The 16,288-nt window shown below is 35.6% G+C and overlaps 1 protein-coding gene across 18 annotated transcripts in view; it reads left to right on the top strand.

The window, feature by feature from the left end:
• LRRC4C (leucine rich repeat containing 4C) overlaps positions 1-16,288 on the top strand; it is a 485,253-nt gene that overhangs the window by 418,616 nt on the left and 50,349 nt on the right. For 17 of the 18 annotated variants that reach the window (XM_038137123.1, XM_038137121.1, XM_038137117.1 and 14 more), the window contains one exon: positions 14,687-14,818. The exons of the other annotated variant lie outside the window; for it this stretch is intronic. The gene's annotated coding sequence lies outside the window, so the exon portion shown is untranslated. The remainder of the gene's footprint in view (positions 1-14,686; positions 14,819-16,288) is intronic. 18 annotated transcript variants of the gene reach the window in all.

Raw genomic sequence — 16,288 nt, 5'->3', positions numbered from 1 at the left:
TCAAAAAGAAGAGGAAGGGAGAAAGAAAATGAAAGAAAGAGGTGCTAAAATGTAGTGGTGCTCCAGAATGATTGACTAGAAGAAGTAATCTCAAAGACAAAAAGGCAAATATAGATGATTTAGCCTTCTGTGTCATCAGTACACAATTGTTTCATGCTGTCTCAAGCTTTGTCTACTCTATTTCCAAATGTTCCTGCCTCACAGAATTATGTCTCTATTGGATAGATTTTAGTCTCATGAAGTGTTTTGCTGCTATTCAGCTTATTACCTTCATTTCATAGCATTGTTTTATTGGCATTTCATTCTTGCTATATCATGCTAAATTTTCTTTCTCAAGATCTGTAACCTTCAGCTATTCATAAAATCATGTAGGGTTTTTTTCATTTTGTTTGTTTTTTTGTTTTTGTTTTGTTGTTTTTTTTTTTTGTTTGGTTTTTTTAGGATTTTTTTTGGCTTTTCTGGTTACTCCTTCTTCTCCGAATATCCTGCTTGTCGTTATCATTTTGGTTGCAAGATTGCTTAGGCTTAGGGTGACTTGGCACCCATGATTGCATCAGACTTGTGTAAGGTGTATGAAGGAGACAATGGACTAAGATAATGTGAGATATACTGGTAAAATTTCTTTGTCTTCCAATAATGCTTCGAATCCAAAATTCCTTCCAGTATCGGTCATATGCATGATCAAGGCTGTGGTGATTGGCCGTATCTCCTCCTCAGAGGCCATCATTCCTTGTCAGTGGAAAAGAGCTGGGGCAAAGGACAAGTTTTTGGTTTCCCTCTGCCCTGAAGAAAAATTTGGGAGAAAATTTGTATTTTTGTCAATTAGCTTTGAAACATTCTTCTAGAGATTTTCTTTACACTGAGACTGCCACTAATCCAGCATAGATGAGACTCAGTATATCTGTATTAACAATGCATATGTAGTTTAAAGTTTCAAAGTTATCAAAAAAATTCATACCCACTTTAATTTTTCTTCATTTAAATACAAAATAATTTGAATAATAGTCTAATAAAGCTTAAAAATTCTGTAGAAATCCATTTATGAGATGAGATATTTTATTGATTTTCACAGATTATGATCATTCCACTTCTGAGAAGGTGGTTAAAATTACATAATTCTTTTTCAGAGGAGTGAATGGCCCTACAGTATTTAATATTCTGTGTGGGATGTGTTGGTATGCAAGTAACCAAGTCTAAATACCTGCAAAGCCTGAAATTTACAGAACAGTGATGATGCCTAACTTTGAATTCATTGGGACTTTAGTAACCCTGAAGTTCAGGATGTAAGGTTTCCATCACTGGGTACCCAAAATCAGAATTTTAGTGCCTTATCTTATTTCTTTTCTTTTTCAAAAAAATCCCAAACAGCTAAAACAACATCAAAAAATCCCTTTGGCTATAATTAAGCCTTTTAGACCCCCTAGACTCTCAGTAGAGTACCAAGAAAATATTAGAGATGTTTCATTTATTATATCACCTTTTCTTTTATGAATTAATGCATTCAGATGAAGAGTATTCATAGTGAGGCTAATAGTCCCAAGCTGAAGTGGTTTTTTTCTCATAGCAGCATTTGTAATGTGATAGATACTTCCCAGAAATTAAGAAAAAAAATCAGTCTCTGCTGAAAAGACACATAATGCATATATTATTGATTCAGTAAATGGCAAAAGAAGAAGGGGAAAGTGTTAATGTTTTTGCATTTCACAGGAAGAAATAAAGAAAAAAATAGGTGAAGTCACAAAATTAGCAATGTATTAAACAAGTGACCCAAGAATGTGTTATGTATGCATATTCAGAGTGTTGTGCTGCCATCCAGAGGGATCTTGAAAGGCTGGAGAAATGAGCTGACAGGAACCTCATGAAATTCAACACAGAGAGATGCAAAGTTCTGTACCTGAGGAGGAACAATGCCTTGCACTAATGCAGGGCCAGAGGCAACTGCATCTGGGAGCTGGAATGGGTTTTGTATCAGATGATTTACAGAGGTCCCTTTCAACTTCAGCCATTCTGTGGTTCTATGGTGTTCCAATACACTGCTCTGTGTAAGAACTATACTAATCAAATTACTGTTTCACTGTTTACAGAACTTTCAGTGACTGCTATCATCAGGTCAGGCATTTTGTAGCAGCTGATGACCTTCTGGAACAGCTGAAGACAGTTATACTGAAGAATAGCCAATCTGAAACTCTTTATTGGTGTTAGAAACTAATATAAACTAATATAATTAATTGAAATTTATAAAGTACTTCTTTATTTCTTTTTATTTTTTATTTTAAATATTCTGTGCTTCAGAATAAGTTGCTGTTGGTATTATAAGGTTTAGTTTATGTAGGTATAAGGCATGTAAAAAAAAAAAAAAAAACCTAACAGAAAAGAGTATTCTTTTATACCAAAAAGTTGGCAATGGGTGCTGTTCTATGAAGCACCATCACCATATGAAGTGGTAGTTGATAGATTATATCTGCATATATTTAAAAACCCAAGGGTGATAATGACTCCATTAGTATTAAAGATCATATTAATGCCTTTCCAGCAGACCAATTACCAGTAGATGAGAACAGCTGTCACAGATGCAATTGTACACATCACAAAGTTTTGTGTGAAAGAGTTTCTTATTACAGAAAAATTAAATGTTTACTGGGTTTGGCTAGCAGATGACTTCTGTTTTGGAAAAATTATTTTTTTCAAGTGGAATCAGGAGGCTTGTCCCATCACGATAGAACTTCTCTGGCTTTATTTCATTTGTCTTTATTTTGTTTTATATCAAAGGATCAAGAAATCCAAGACAATATTTTTTACACAAATTTACTCTTAGTCTTTAATGTTCCTAAGATGATTACTGAGATTACTTACTGGATTTCTAGGCAGACTATTGCCTTTATTATTATCACATTATTGCCCAGCAAGGACGAGATATTTGTGAATTCTCAAAAGCTACTTTTGGTCTGTGAGAGGGATTTTCTATTCTTGTTCTGCTACTTGTCAAACTACCAGTTGTCCGCACACATAGCTTATTTCTTATTGACTGCTTGGTAGTATTTGAGTGACATTTGAGTTTTTGCTTCTTTTTTTTTTCATTGAATGGCATGCTTCTTTATCATACAAACTTAGTTTTAGCTGATATATGGATCCCAGTGTGTCCTAATATGAGTCACTGGAAATGGTTGTGTTTAATTTCTGCATCCAACTTCCCATGATTGAATATACAGGTGGGAATGCCACAGATGTCAATAATTTACTGAAACTTGGTTTTCAATTTTTGTATTGTTTCAAACTCCATTGATTAGGGTTGCCTGTTATACTAATTGTTGATTATATGGCGTGTATGCGTGCTGAAAATGTATCTGAATTATATGCAAATGTAAAGCATTGGTATAGGTATTTGTATATAGATATTATATAGTATAAATATCAGAAAGATATAAAGTTCAGAGCTCTGATTTTCTAATTCCCAGTTGGTTGACCAGTCCACTGGAAGTTCTATAAGCCTGACATAATTTTCAAATTAAATTGCTTTTGATGCTGTGATTGCATTAACTAATGACTTGGTTTTGTGCTAAGTATGCTTCCCTCTACCTAATTTTAGAGACCATTGAGGGCTGCTAGGATTCTGAGTAAACAGTTTTATTAGGAATTTAATTCTGTTGAGTGCTGAAAATCTTCTCTTCCTCCTGAATGCTGCTGAGGGTTGCTAGGCACCTCAAAGGGTTAGTGACTATCACAGCTTGCTTAGCACATGGTACTACATATGTCATTTGCAATCTCTGAGTAGAACAAACTTCTACTGCTGTCACTGTAGATTATTCTCTGTGCTTTTGAGGTTGTTTTGCTGTGCTTAAAATGTGAGTGTGTCCCTCATAAAATGGTAACATTCTGTGGATGGGGACTGCTGGATCCAGTAAAAATAAATCACTGAAGACATGGGAACAGAAAAGATTTTAGATTTTTTGTATAAAAGCAATAATCATTCTTCTGAAAAAATCATAGAAAACCTCTCCAAAACATCAAACCAGACAATGACAAACACAGTGTGACAGTAATAATAAATCTTAATTTTCTTACAGTCGATTTTAGGCCTTGTTCTTTTAGTATTGTTTGTTGTGACATGTGGGTTCCCACATACTCTGTGTAATGCCAGCAGTATACAGGATGCACACACCACAAAACAAGCAGATCCCCAAAGCCTCAGGGTATTGAACTGCCTTTTTGTTTCATGTATCCTCTTGCAGAACGACTCACAGAATGACATGCTTTACTGCATGTCACCTTATTGCTTTATTATTAGCTTTCGTAAAGGTCAGATGGGCCTGACTCAAATTCAAGAGGAAACAATGCTGTACAAAGTTTTCCCCTCATTGAAGGACCTGCATATTTTTCTGAGATCTGCAACAGTATTTTTAATATCATGTGGAAAGCAGAGAACCATTTTCAATTCCCATTGTGGTAATCAATGAGATGTAAAATTGCAGCAGTTCCATGCTGCCTAGAGCCTCTCCTGACAAACCTCGTTTGGTTTGTCAGAATGCATAAAGCACTCATAGGAGCGTAGCGTTAGCTCTGTTTCTCTGTGATGCGAACAAGCACAGAAAGAAACCTGCTCTTAAGGAGACATTTTCATTTGCTTAAATAGCTCTGCCATGGCTGCAGTACAGCAAAATCTTCCTGTGCTATGCATATTTCTTAGGATGGGAATCAGAACCATTAGCTAGCTGTATGTGTGATTCAGAAAAGCAATAAACCCATGGGCTAGCTCAACAATTATTTAACTTCTGAAGAAGTAATTCACACATAGAAAGTCAGTCAAGGAAACAGTCCAGGTATGCTGTATATGCTGTACTTTATTAGCATATTTGTGATTACTCAGAAAGGTTATGTTTGTCTCTGTGCTGCTGTCTGTGACCATCTGGAACTTAATAAGATACAATGTAGAATTTGCATCCTTCTTTTACACATACTGGAGAACTCTTTCACCTGAAGTAAAATAAATTTTCTAGGTACTAGCAACTCTAAGCCATTGAAAGAAGTAAGCAGTCAGGATTCCACTGAATTATGAGTATATAAATTCATTTGATAGTTCCTTAGAAACGCTTTTACAACATATATTTAGGAGGAAGAAATGCTCTGTGCTGGATGTTTTGAAAATATGCAGAGTATGGTCCCAGATTTTTTCCTGTGGGTGTCATTATAGATGGAGTGATCGGCTAGCTTGTGACATTAGCAACGGGTGAGAAGCTCCTTGTCTATGCCTCTGATGCCGATAACTGCAGCCATCCCTTATCAATTCCTTGGAGGTGTTTATAAAGTGTTCTGTTCTCATTCCCTCTGCTGCTGAAGCAAACATCAGTTTTGTATAATGACATTTCTCCTGACTACCTTAGCTGATAAGCAAAGAATTGAATGAATGTTTGTAAATTAGGTATTCTTTCTCTGCACTGATTATTCTTTAAGCATAGAAATTAAGGGGATTGCAAGTTTCCATCTGATTCTAGAACTGGCTTTCAGAACTATATGCAAATTTTCTTTGCTTAATTTTGATTTTTCTAATGAATAAATATGAGTAAAAATGCCACAGCTAGCATTTCCAAGCTTTCACAAATTGTTTTAAACTTCTTGACAGGACCAACAACAACAACAAAAAAAAATTAGTAATACATTCTTCAAGTATTACATCTACTTTCTTAATTGGCAAGTCAATAGAATATGAGGTTTTTTACCTCATTACTGTATTGCATGATTCAAATTGAAGAAAACACCGACTTTAGAGGTAATAACATGTAAGCCCTGACAAGAGAATAGATGGAGAACTGGACATGTTGGAATCACTGTCTCTATGTGGCTGTGTCAGGAGCTTGGGTGCTGTACTCATCTGTGATGAGATTTTGGCCACAGGCTAGGGGAAATCAGGGAAAGTTTGGAGAATGATCTGTAAAGAGGAGGTCTGAAATTCTTCATGAGAGAATTTAGTGTTTCTCTAAACCACTAAACCCACTGTCTTAGACAAAGATGTGTCACAAATATGATGGTCTCTGAACTCCAAGTTCTGAAGTCTGATAGCAGGATAATTTGCTGGGTTTATGAGTTTTCTTAGGGATTTTTAGTTGCTTGGGTACAATATCTGCTTCTCAAGTTGAAAGTTAGACCGATTATACTGGATGTCAGGCAAAGACTAAATTTTATTTCTGAAGTGTATCTGAAGAAAGGGGAAAAATCATGGGAATTTGCTATCAAATTTCAGATTTATAGAGTTTTTTTGTTGAGTTTTGTTGTTTTTTTAAAACAAAACTGAAATTCCTTCTTTAATACAATGATACATTTTGAAATTTTTACAAAGTAGATTGTCATTTAAAGTTGTGGTTTGACATGTTTGCAAAGTTCTGTAACTATTTGTTTCTGGGTATGTTATTTTACTTTTTCTTCCCCCCCCACTCAGGAGTTCAGTTTAGTTGTTGTGCATTTCCTTACGTTACTGAATACAAGCATAAAACATGGTCCAGGTTTTATTTTATATCTCATGTCCCAAACTTGGTCCCCTGGTCAATGTGTGCTGCTGCTTGACAAGTTAAGCAATGGTGCAACACAATTTCCTTTCCTGTGGAGAAATTGCCTCACAATTGAAATTACTTCTTGAAATAAGACTAGGCCACCAAGAATACATGCAGGGGTTTTGTTTTCTCTAGATTTAGTTAAACTGAAATCTCTTGACCTCTGTTCAAAAGGTTTCCATGCTTTGAGTGTGCTGTTAGGGAGAACATACTTGTTTTCTGGGGTGTATTTCAAGATACTGAAATACTTTATTGTATCTAAAATCCATAGATTCAGGTCTTTCTAATATTCTGGCGAGCAGTGTCTAAGGTAGGCTACAAAGACTACAGTTGATTGCCAGACCAGCTTTGGATTACTGATCTTGAAGGTACATTTTATATGGTCTTGTTACTATAATCATAATCCCAAATCAGCCAGAACTATCTTTCCATGTCCAGAACACCACTTTGTTTGCTCCCTTTTTTTCTTTTGTCCCCTGAAATTTCACATGGCTAGCAAGCGTGGTTCTGCTTCAGGGGCATGAAGTCTGCCTTACCACTTCTACAAGCACCCGAAAAGAGGTTGTAGTGAGGTGGGAGTTTCTCTTCTCTCAGGCAACAAGCGGCAGGAAGAGAGGAAAGGGCCTCAAGTTGTGCCAGGGGAGGTTTAGACTGGGTATTAGGAAAAAAATTCTTCACAGAAGGGGTTGTCAAGCATTGGATCAGACTGCCCAGGGGAGTGGTTCCATCCCTGGCACTATCCTTGGAAGTGTTCAAAAGACATGAGGCTTTGGCAGCTGAGGCCATGGTTTTGTGGTGAACATTGTGGTGTGCTCATTGATGGTTATGCTTGGTGATCATAAAGGTTTTTTCCAACCTTAGTGCTATGAAATAAACGTTTTCTCTGGAAGAGCTTCAGTTCAAGAGGAAGCAGGAATTTAACGGAAATATTTGAATCCCTTGTTCCTTGCAAGTACTTTACCTACTAGATTATATGCAAAAGAAGAAAGTTTGCACTGCTGCTCTTTTAAATAACCAATCTTCTTTTTTCCCTAGATGTGTGGGTACTCTGCACTTTTAATTATGTTAAACAAAATTTTGTGGATTATTACACATTCATTGTGCTGTATCTGAAAAATTAGACTAAATTTAGGTGTAGAATTAAAAAAAAAAAAAGGACAAAAGGGACATTTCTGCAAATTTCACCATACTTTATTTGTGATAAAAAAGGTGATATTAATGCATAGATAATGCAGGTACAACTGGAATTCCCAGACCATAGAAATTAATACTTGAGATGATAAAATTCTGCTTGCAAATACTTCTGAAATGCTTAACCAGATAATCTCCTTGTGACTCCTCAAAGTCTAAGTCTGCTCTGAGACTTTATAAGGCCTACAGGATGCTAACTTTATTTGATTCCAAATTTGCAATGTGAAAATGGGCCCTGCATATTTTGGAGAGGAAAATGTACAAGCTGAGTTCATGTATCTTAATGAGGGTTCATAAGCTGGGCACCACTGCCCGTGGTTGTTTGTGCCATTTTCTATCAGATTGTTTCATTATGCTTGCGTGGATACTTCTTTTGCATGAATACGGTTTTGACAGTTTTGGAAAACTGGAGTATTGAGCTGGAACTGATGGTATTTTTCACATCTTGGTAATCAGTGTAACAAGAAGCAAATGTTCCTGGTAGAGATGTGGTGGCTATTCCCATTTTACTCTTCAGAGGAAAGAGAATTTGTTTTAAATTGAATGTTATTTCCAAAACACCTTCTGTTTAAAGGAGAAAAAATTATTTTTATATCCTTTTCATGTTTAAAGCCTCAGTTTCTTTTCCTGAAATGTTCAAATATTTCTCTTGCCTGTTTCTAGCTGTTAGAGTTGGATCATCCCATCTGAACCATCAGCATTGTACTATATGACCAGTGACCCATAATCAATCTGTTAATTTATAGGTTTTAATTGCTTTTAGCTGTATTTATTTTTGGAATTTTTTTGAAAATATCATTATTAGCAGAGAAATACATCACTAATTTATAAACAATTTGCAGATAAGAAAGCAACTGATATTTTTAACTGCTTTGCTTTGTACAAGTAGACTATGCTCTTGCAATAGCACTCAAAATATTTTGATCTTTGATAGCTCTACATCAATTATTTGGTGGGTTTTTTCAGTTTTCAATAACAATTTGGGGATTTTTCCCTGTTCTTTTGCAGGTAACAGTGCATACCACCTTCCAGCAATGCAAGACTCAGCTATTTCTACTCAGTATGTTGCAGGGAATAATATTAGCTGTGCTTCAGTTCCTGCTTGTCAGTCTCCACCTTATGTTCACCTCAAGAGTAACAATGATCTGTGACTATGCACATATACTGTAATATAAATCACGTTCTTCATTAGTATAAGACAAATCATATTCTTCAAATCTTCTGAAAGAAGTTCTTCAACTACAAAGCAGGCATCTTTCAAAGTCTTTCTTTTTGATAACTCAGGGAAGAAGTTTTTTTCCCATGTTCAACACCAGCAAATGATGTCACTTTCTTTCACAATACCTTGAGGGTACAAAGGGCAGAAAATAGATTAAATAAAGGGGTAGATATTTTGTGTTATTAATATAATTGAAATTTTCTTTATTTAGAAATTCTCTGATGTGGCAAATGAATTGTGACTAGGAAGTATTCACATGAACTAGTGAGTAGGAGCGTCCTGTAATTCCTTTCATGTAGCAGAATTATAAAATTGTTTGGATCACAACAGATCTTAAGGGTTATTTAGTACTAGCCATTTGTCTTCCATGCTTTGTTTCTGAAACTGATTTACATAAATTCACTTCTAATTAGTGATTGAAAACTCTACAAAATGGTATTAAGTCGGTAAAAGATTTGTAAAATTTTGATATAAGCAACATATACACCAGTAAAGGAATAGAAAATATTCTGTATTTAAAATATTAGAAAACACTATCAAATGTTCTTCAATCTTCTTTCTGTTTGTGAATATCCTATGGTGTTATACAAACACAGCAGGGATGAAAGCTAAAACAAATGCATATTTGTGTCTACAGTACAAAAATGTGTATTTATAGATGAACAAACCAGGTCAAATCTTTCACAGTAAAAAATAAATTAAACAGCCATTTGTCAGATGAGTATCTGGAGACCATTATTAAGAGTCAATAGAACTGATCTTAAAATGGGGGAAATATTGTCAGGGGAAAATATTTTTAATGACATTTTGTGTTTATAAGCACACACAGACACTCACATTAAAAAGACACCAGTCTGGTTTTCACTGTACTGCTGCTCTGAAATGAATCACTCACAGCTTTGTATTAGTTAGGCTGAGCAAGACAAATAGTCTAGAAGATTGGTTTAACACATATTAACTCGTTTATTGATTAGATGTACAAAAACATTTCCAATCAATAGTGTATGAGTGAATATCTTTGCTGCAGCAGATCAGAGAGAAAATTATTTTAGAATTTAGAAGGAATACCTTATTTGAACTGATTTTGGAGAGATAGCCATGCAGAATTACCTAATTCTGCTTAACTCAAATGCAGAAATATAAAAATATTAGTGCACCAGGCATACAATTATTCTTTGTTTTGTTTCCATCTGGCATTCTTGAAAGAAGCAAAAGGACAAGTGCAGTATATATAGAAAGTTTTTTTGCAGGAGAATGATTCTTATTCAGGGTTTAACTAAGATAAAAGATCAGGAAAAAACGTAGTTACGACCTTGGCCATAAATAATCAGGGCTCTTGGAGGTTTGGCCAATTCTGAAGTCTAAAAAAGGTCCTTCTCTTTTAAGCATGTTAAATAAAATAGAGCTCTAAAATAGCAGAATATGTCAAAAACTGAAGGGAATGAAAATTATTAAAAACACCTTTTCGAACCATCAAGGAAACGCCAGTAGCTTGTTTTGCTGCACAGTGAGTCAGCAGTCAGAGGTGAGATTTAGCTCTAAGTTCTTCATATTTACTGCTAGTATAGAATTTGTATACAGATGCCTTTCTTTAAGGACCTTTCTAGTATTTTCTCTTTGTACCCTGAGGTGAAAGTCTTATGTGGGCATAGCACACTATGATTTTCTGTTTTATTGATTTTATTCTTGTAATTTAACATGTAAGTAACCAGAGCTCACACACATTTCTACTAACAGCTTGCAAGTGATTTAGATTCATAAATAACGGAATCTAATGCTATTTCACACATCCTAGGCTATCCAAGACTTCAGAAGCAGGCAGATAAGGCCTTGAATCCACAAGAAACTTGTGCTCTTCTGGAATGGCAACTCAGGTCCAGACATAGTAACAGAGTATAACAACCTCCTGTCTTTTGGCAGCTGAATGTTACCCTGTCAGTGATATTTATTAAAAATAGCAGGAACTGGGTAACTGTGTTTTCTCTTCTGCTTATTTATGTTCTTTACTGTCATCATGGTAGCATATGTTACTATGTTTAGTCTTTCTTTAATAAATATTCTTTTTTCCTGCAGCCTTTTCATCCCTTTGCAATCTATAAAAATATAGCTGCTTTGAGAACAATCACTAAAGCCTGGTTATAACTTCAATGAGTTTTCCCTACATATTGCTATAATGAATTGTTAGAGAATATTTAAATATTTTAGACCAAATTTTGATCAGTTACTGGCCCAAGTCTGAAATAAAATTAGTGGACTTGAAATGAAGAGCTGAGTGTTGGAATAATACTATTGATTGTTTTCAAAAGGTTTCTTGCAATTCTCCTTGGTGAGTTAGTTATTCAAGCAAAGATTATACTTTCATATTGATGAGAATTTTCTTGTTCTCTTTTTCCCACTAAGGCTTCATTTCGTTTGTAATTACCTTTTTCCACACCCTCCCTAGCATTTTTCTGTAGTCCATATCCAGAAACTGAAGGCATTTCACATCTCTCTCTTTGGGGAGGGAGGGAGGAAGGAAGGGAGGGAAGGAGGATTATCTCTCTTTTTAGTATTCTCTTCTTTTGGGAGCATAAGTGCATGGCAAGTGAGGTTTTCCAGTGTAAATGTAGTAGATTTAGTACCTAATTATAGTCTCTGAAATTTTGAATGGGGCTGCATGCAACCTATTTTTCCATACGCCCTGAGAAAGTTCATTTTCTCGGGTTGAATTTCCTTTTCTAGCTGCTTTAGCATGGTTCAATTTCATTCATTCTGTAGAAAATCCTATTATATTTTGTTTAAAATAAAATACATGAAATCTTTTTCTCTATTGTCTATTTACATGCCCTTGAACTTATTAAAAGCAGACTTCTCACAAAAGTAAGTGAGAAAACAGACATGTAAATCTGTGGTTCTGGTACTCTTCAGTAGGTTTATTTTCAGAGAGTTTGACTTAACATTTAAAAACATATGTAATTGTGATCATACTTTTTAAGGGGAGGAAACACCACATGCTCAAGTTTTGCTATAATAATCATGCTCTGTGATAAGTGAACATACATATGGAAACTCATTTTCAATAAGCAACTACTCAGTTTTGGATTATATTTGGAATTTAATTGTATTACAATAACTCAGAGGAGTACAGATTGAGGTTTTTGCTGCTAACTACAAATTTCCATTACTGTGTGGAATGACAGAGGGAAAGGTACTTAAAAAAATTGTTTATTGTTAGCCCATGAATAGAAAAAAGAAATCCTAGATCTCTGTTTACTCCCAGTAACTTTCTTCCTTCTGTTTATTGAATAATTTTGCCCATTTTAGTTTCTATGAGTATTTTCACTGTTTATAAGTTGCTCTACAAAATGTCATTCTTTTAACCAGCAGATTATTTTTGAATAATTCCTATCATTCATGTTGTTGCTCTTATTTTATTTCATTGGACACTGATATACCACCCAACCAATAAACCAATATTTTTTATTGCCTGTTACAATATTGAGGAGATTTTTTAAAATATATTCTTTCCCTGCTATTGAATTGGGACTAAACTTTTACTGATGCGTAAGTATATGTAAACACCAAGATTTAAAAATGCTTCCATAATCCTACAAGATTACAACAACCTAATCTTTATGTATGTAGCTCTGTTGGTAAGAAATTGAGTGGAAGTTAGAAGATCTGGTTTCAGATTTATGTTCTGTCACAGATCCCCTGCATTTCCTTTAAGGACAAAACATAGTAAAGGTCAACTTAATCAGAAAAAAAAAAAAAATGGAACCAAGTGATTAAGGTATATTGAGATATCTTAAGACATATTGATTTGTTGTGTTTCAGGCTTCAGTTTGATCCTGAAGTAAAAGCAAGCTCTTCCATCTGAGCTCAGGGTTGGAAGTACTGACACAAACACTACATCTCCACCGTGTGACTGAAGGCTATGAATACCTGGCATTTCTTTACCCCACATCATTTGAGAGAGCCTGTTAAGCTCTTCAGAGCACATATTTGACCATCCCTTCCTCTCTCTGTTTTTATTTTTCCCCCTTCTTTTCGATTGGAGGAGGTTGCTGTGTTGATAAGGGTATAAAGTATTTGCAAAGTGCTGGTTGAATAGAACTGGCAAGAGAATAAGTATTTTCTTAATGTAGCATATCTGTGACATCCCCAATTTTGCACTTATAATGAAGAAAAAAAAAAAACAAACAAAAAACCAAAACCTAAACCAACAGAAAAACCCCTGAGGAAATAGTCTTTTCCATGCGAAGCTGATGGCTGGCTCAGGGAAGGACAGTCCATATCCTGTTTCGAACCACTTATTATAACAAGCAGTCCCATCCAAACCTTCCAGATTGTCCTGCTTTGAGTCACAGACACAGCAGTTCAGCTTTAATCTCCATTTCTTTTTAGAGCTTGGTTGATGCTGGAACTGTTGGTGACCCAGAGCAGTAGCACAGACTGTCCTCATGTTAAGACCTTAAGGCTGCATGAGCACTGTAACCTTATACAAGCACCTACGAATCCAGGATGAAAAAACTTATCAATGAATCAAACCAACAGGGAGGGCAAGAAATACCAGTTCCTGTTACGTCAGTAGCTTCCCACAGAGCTTTTGTCTAACAAAAACTGAGATTTGCTTATTTCCAAAGCAAAATCAAGGAGGCAGGTACCTCTGCAAAACTGAGGACTGTGTCCTTCATTGAGACACAGAGATGACATGTTTGGAATCCACTGTTAGAAGGAAGGAACAAACAGCTCTTTGTTTCTGCATCCTCCTTATAGACATTCTCACAAATAAATATATAAATGAAAACTCTCCAGAATTAGTATAGACTAAGAAAGCTCTGTGGAGGTTGCTAGGCAGCCAAGGCCGAAGGAATAGAAAGCAGGCAGGTCTTTGAAAAACAGAATCAGTGACTTATGGGTTATCTGAAGTCATGATTTACTCAATTGTCTTTTGTCATAAACAAGAGACAGTAGAATTTATTTTTCTTTTGCAAATTAACAATGCTTTTTAAAGATTTGGAAAAAAAGGCCTGTTTTATATCTCATATCTATCCGTGTTTTGAAGCTATGAAATTTTATGCATGATTATTGTTTATAATATTTACTTATTACTGATACAGAAATTTGATGCAGTATATAGAGGTTATAAATTGAAAACTATTTATCAAATTAATTGATTTTTAAACTTTTTTCCAATTTTAATTTTTACTGTGGTGTGCATATAAGACTCTAGAAGAAGAAAATTTCCAATGCTGGAAGGAATACCTTTCCCTCAAGAGGTGTACACAGACACATTTCACTGTCACTAATGACAGGAAAAGACCTAAATTCAACCACCTTGCCCTCTACAGTGTATGATGAAACGACTTATTAAAGAAACACAGAAGTAACCACTCCCTTTCTATTACTGCTAAATATGCAAAAATACAGGCATTTTTAACAGGCAAGGCAATGTTGTCACAGCAAGATTAGGTGATCACATTATTGACTAGTTGCTGCCTTTGAAATCTCTGTTTATATTTGTTCCTTAAAAGTCTTCTTGAAATAGCTGTGCCTTCAGCAGATCTGCCACACCTACATATATTGAGGGGGCACTGTAATCCTACAAGTCCCCTCCCTTCTCATACTGTGTGTGACAGCTCTAGATCAAGGTTTAGTCTACCTGAGTTATTCTCTCTCAATGTCATCAATTTTTGTCTAGAGAAGATTTAATTGCTGCATCACAGTTTCTCAATCTGTGTTTCTTCCACAGGGTGGATGCTGTGGGGGGTCCAGGCAGCTCTGTGGAACAGTCTCCAATGGGCTAGTAGGATGAGAAGGTCCAGGGGTAGTTTGGGAAACGAGGAGAAACATCACCTCCCCAGACGGTAAACCTACTGAAAAGGTAATTCATGTTAGGATATTGTTATGCAAGTCAGCTTTTCAGGCTCCATGGATGTGCTGGAATGCATGGCAGCAAACTGGTAGGGAAGAGGAGCACAAATCTTTGTTGTGGTCTGACTCTTCATACAGCATCCCCTGAATATCTTTCCCAAGCTTCTTAAACTGTACTGAGTTTCAGTCCCATCCTTGTGTGAGAGAGAATTTGGATGCTGTATCTTACAAGGGTTTTCTTGTTTTCCATCTGGACCTGTTAGAGAATACAAATCACAAATTCACAGTAACTTTCCAAGAACTTTATAGGAATTAAAATACTTTATACAAATTAAAACCCTGAAAATGACAGCTTATAAGCCCTATAACAATTTAGCAGAGTAAAATGTTCTTTCACAAGGAGAGTTAATAGTTGAATTTTTAGAAGTATATAATCATCTTTTATTGGGCTGTTTCAATCTCACCTTAGCTACTGTGCTTGTGGAGACTCTCTTCCCACTCTGAAGCCTTAACTATGGATGTTTTTGTTCCCAGCATTTCAGAAGTCCAAGAGAATGTGCAAACTAAAAATCTGTCATCCCTCAGAATTACTGTAATACTTTCACCTTCATGTTAAAAGGTAGAGTTGAGCCATGAAGTGTCAAAACATTTTCTGCTGTCCCACAAGCCCAGCTATATGGTGTATGTTTTAGCCCAGTTAACTTATCATGTACACATGCTATACACACATTTCTTGGTTCTCAGCTAAAATTAAGTTTGCTGAACAAACAGATTTTGTTCACTCATCCAAAACCAATCATTTCCCATGGTACGTTTTGAAATATCTGACAGGCTGCCTTGCTTCTTCCCTTTATTAATGTGCCTTAATGTATGCAGAGTGCAAGAAAAATAACAAGGGAAAATCACACTGGTAGAAAATAAAATGGAATTTTTGATGCAAAAGACTTCGTAAGGATCTATTCCCATATCTCAAGAGACACCGAAAAACCATAAAATGTAGTTTAATGGGGAAATATTTTTTCTTTGCTCAGTATACATGTTTTGGCTGGTTGAATACTAGGTTAGGCTTTCAAATGTGTCTGGGAAATACCTTCCTTTTGTTGCTGATGAGTTCCCTCCAGCTCCCTGACATTCATTCATTAAAACAGTTCAGATAATCTACTGCTACAATTCACAAGGTTGTCACAGAAGAAAGGTTTGATACAAGAAAGGGAGGTCTTGCCTCCTGCATTCATACATGTGGTTATAGTTTTCAGCTTATGATCTACTTCTCAACAACTTAGCTTCTCCAGACCTAATTTGGTTTTCTATTATCTAGTAGAAATGAGTTTATGTGGCTTTTTTTAGTGAGGGCCCAGTAGTCTTTACAAAAAATTTCACCAATTTGTCTTAGGTACTGAATTGTAAACAAAAGACAGGAATAGCTTGCTTATGGTTGGAACTGGTCTGAGATCCAGAGGATCCGGGGTCAGTCCTTTAC

This window comes from Motacilla alba, chromosome 5 (assembly GCF_015832195.1).
Source record: "Motacilla alba alba isolate MOTALB_02 chromosome 5, Motacilla_alba_V1.0_pri, whole genome shotgun sequence".
NCBI lineage: Eukaryota > Metazoa > Chordata > Aves > Passeriformes > Motacillidae > Motacilla > Motacilla alba.
This window is presented reverse-complemented; position numbering and strand designations above follow the sequence as displayed.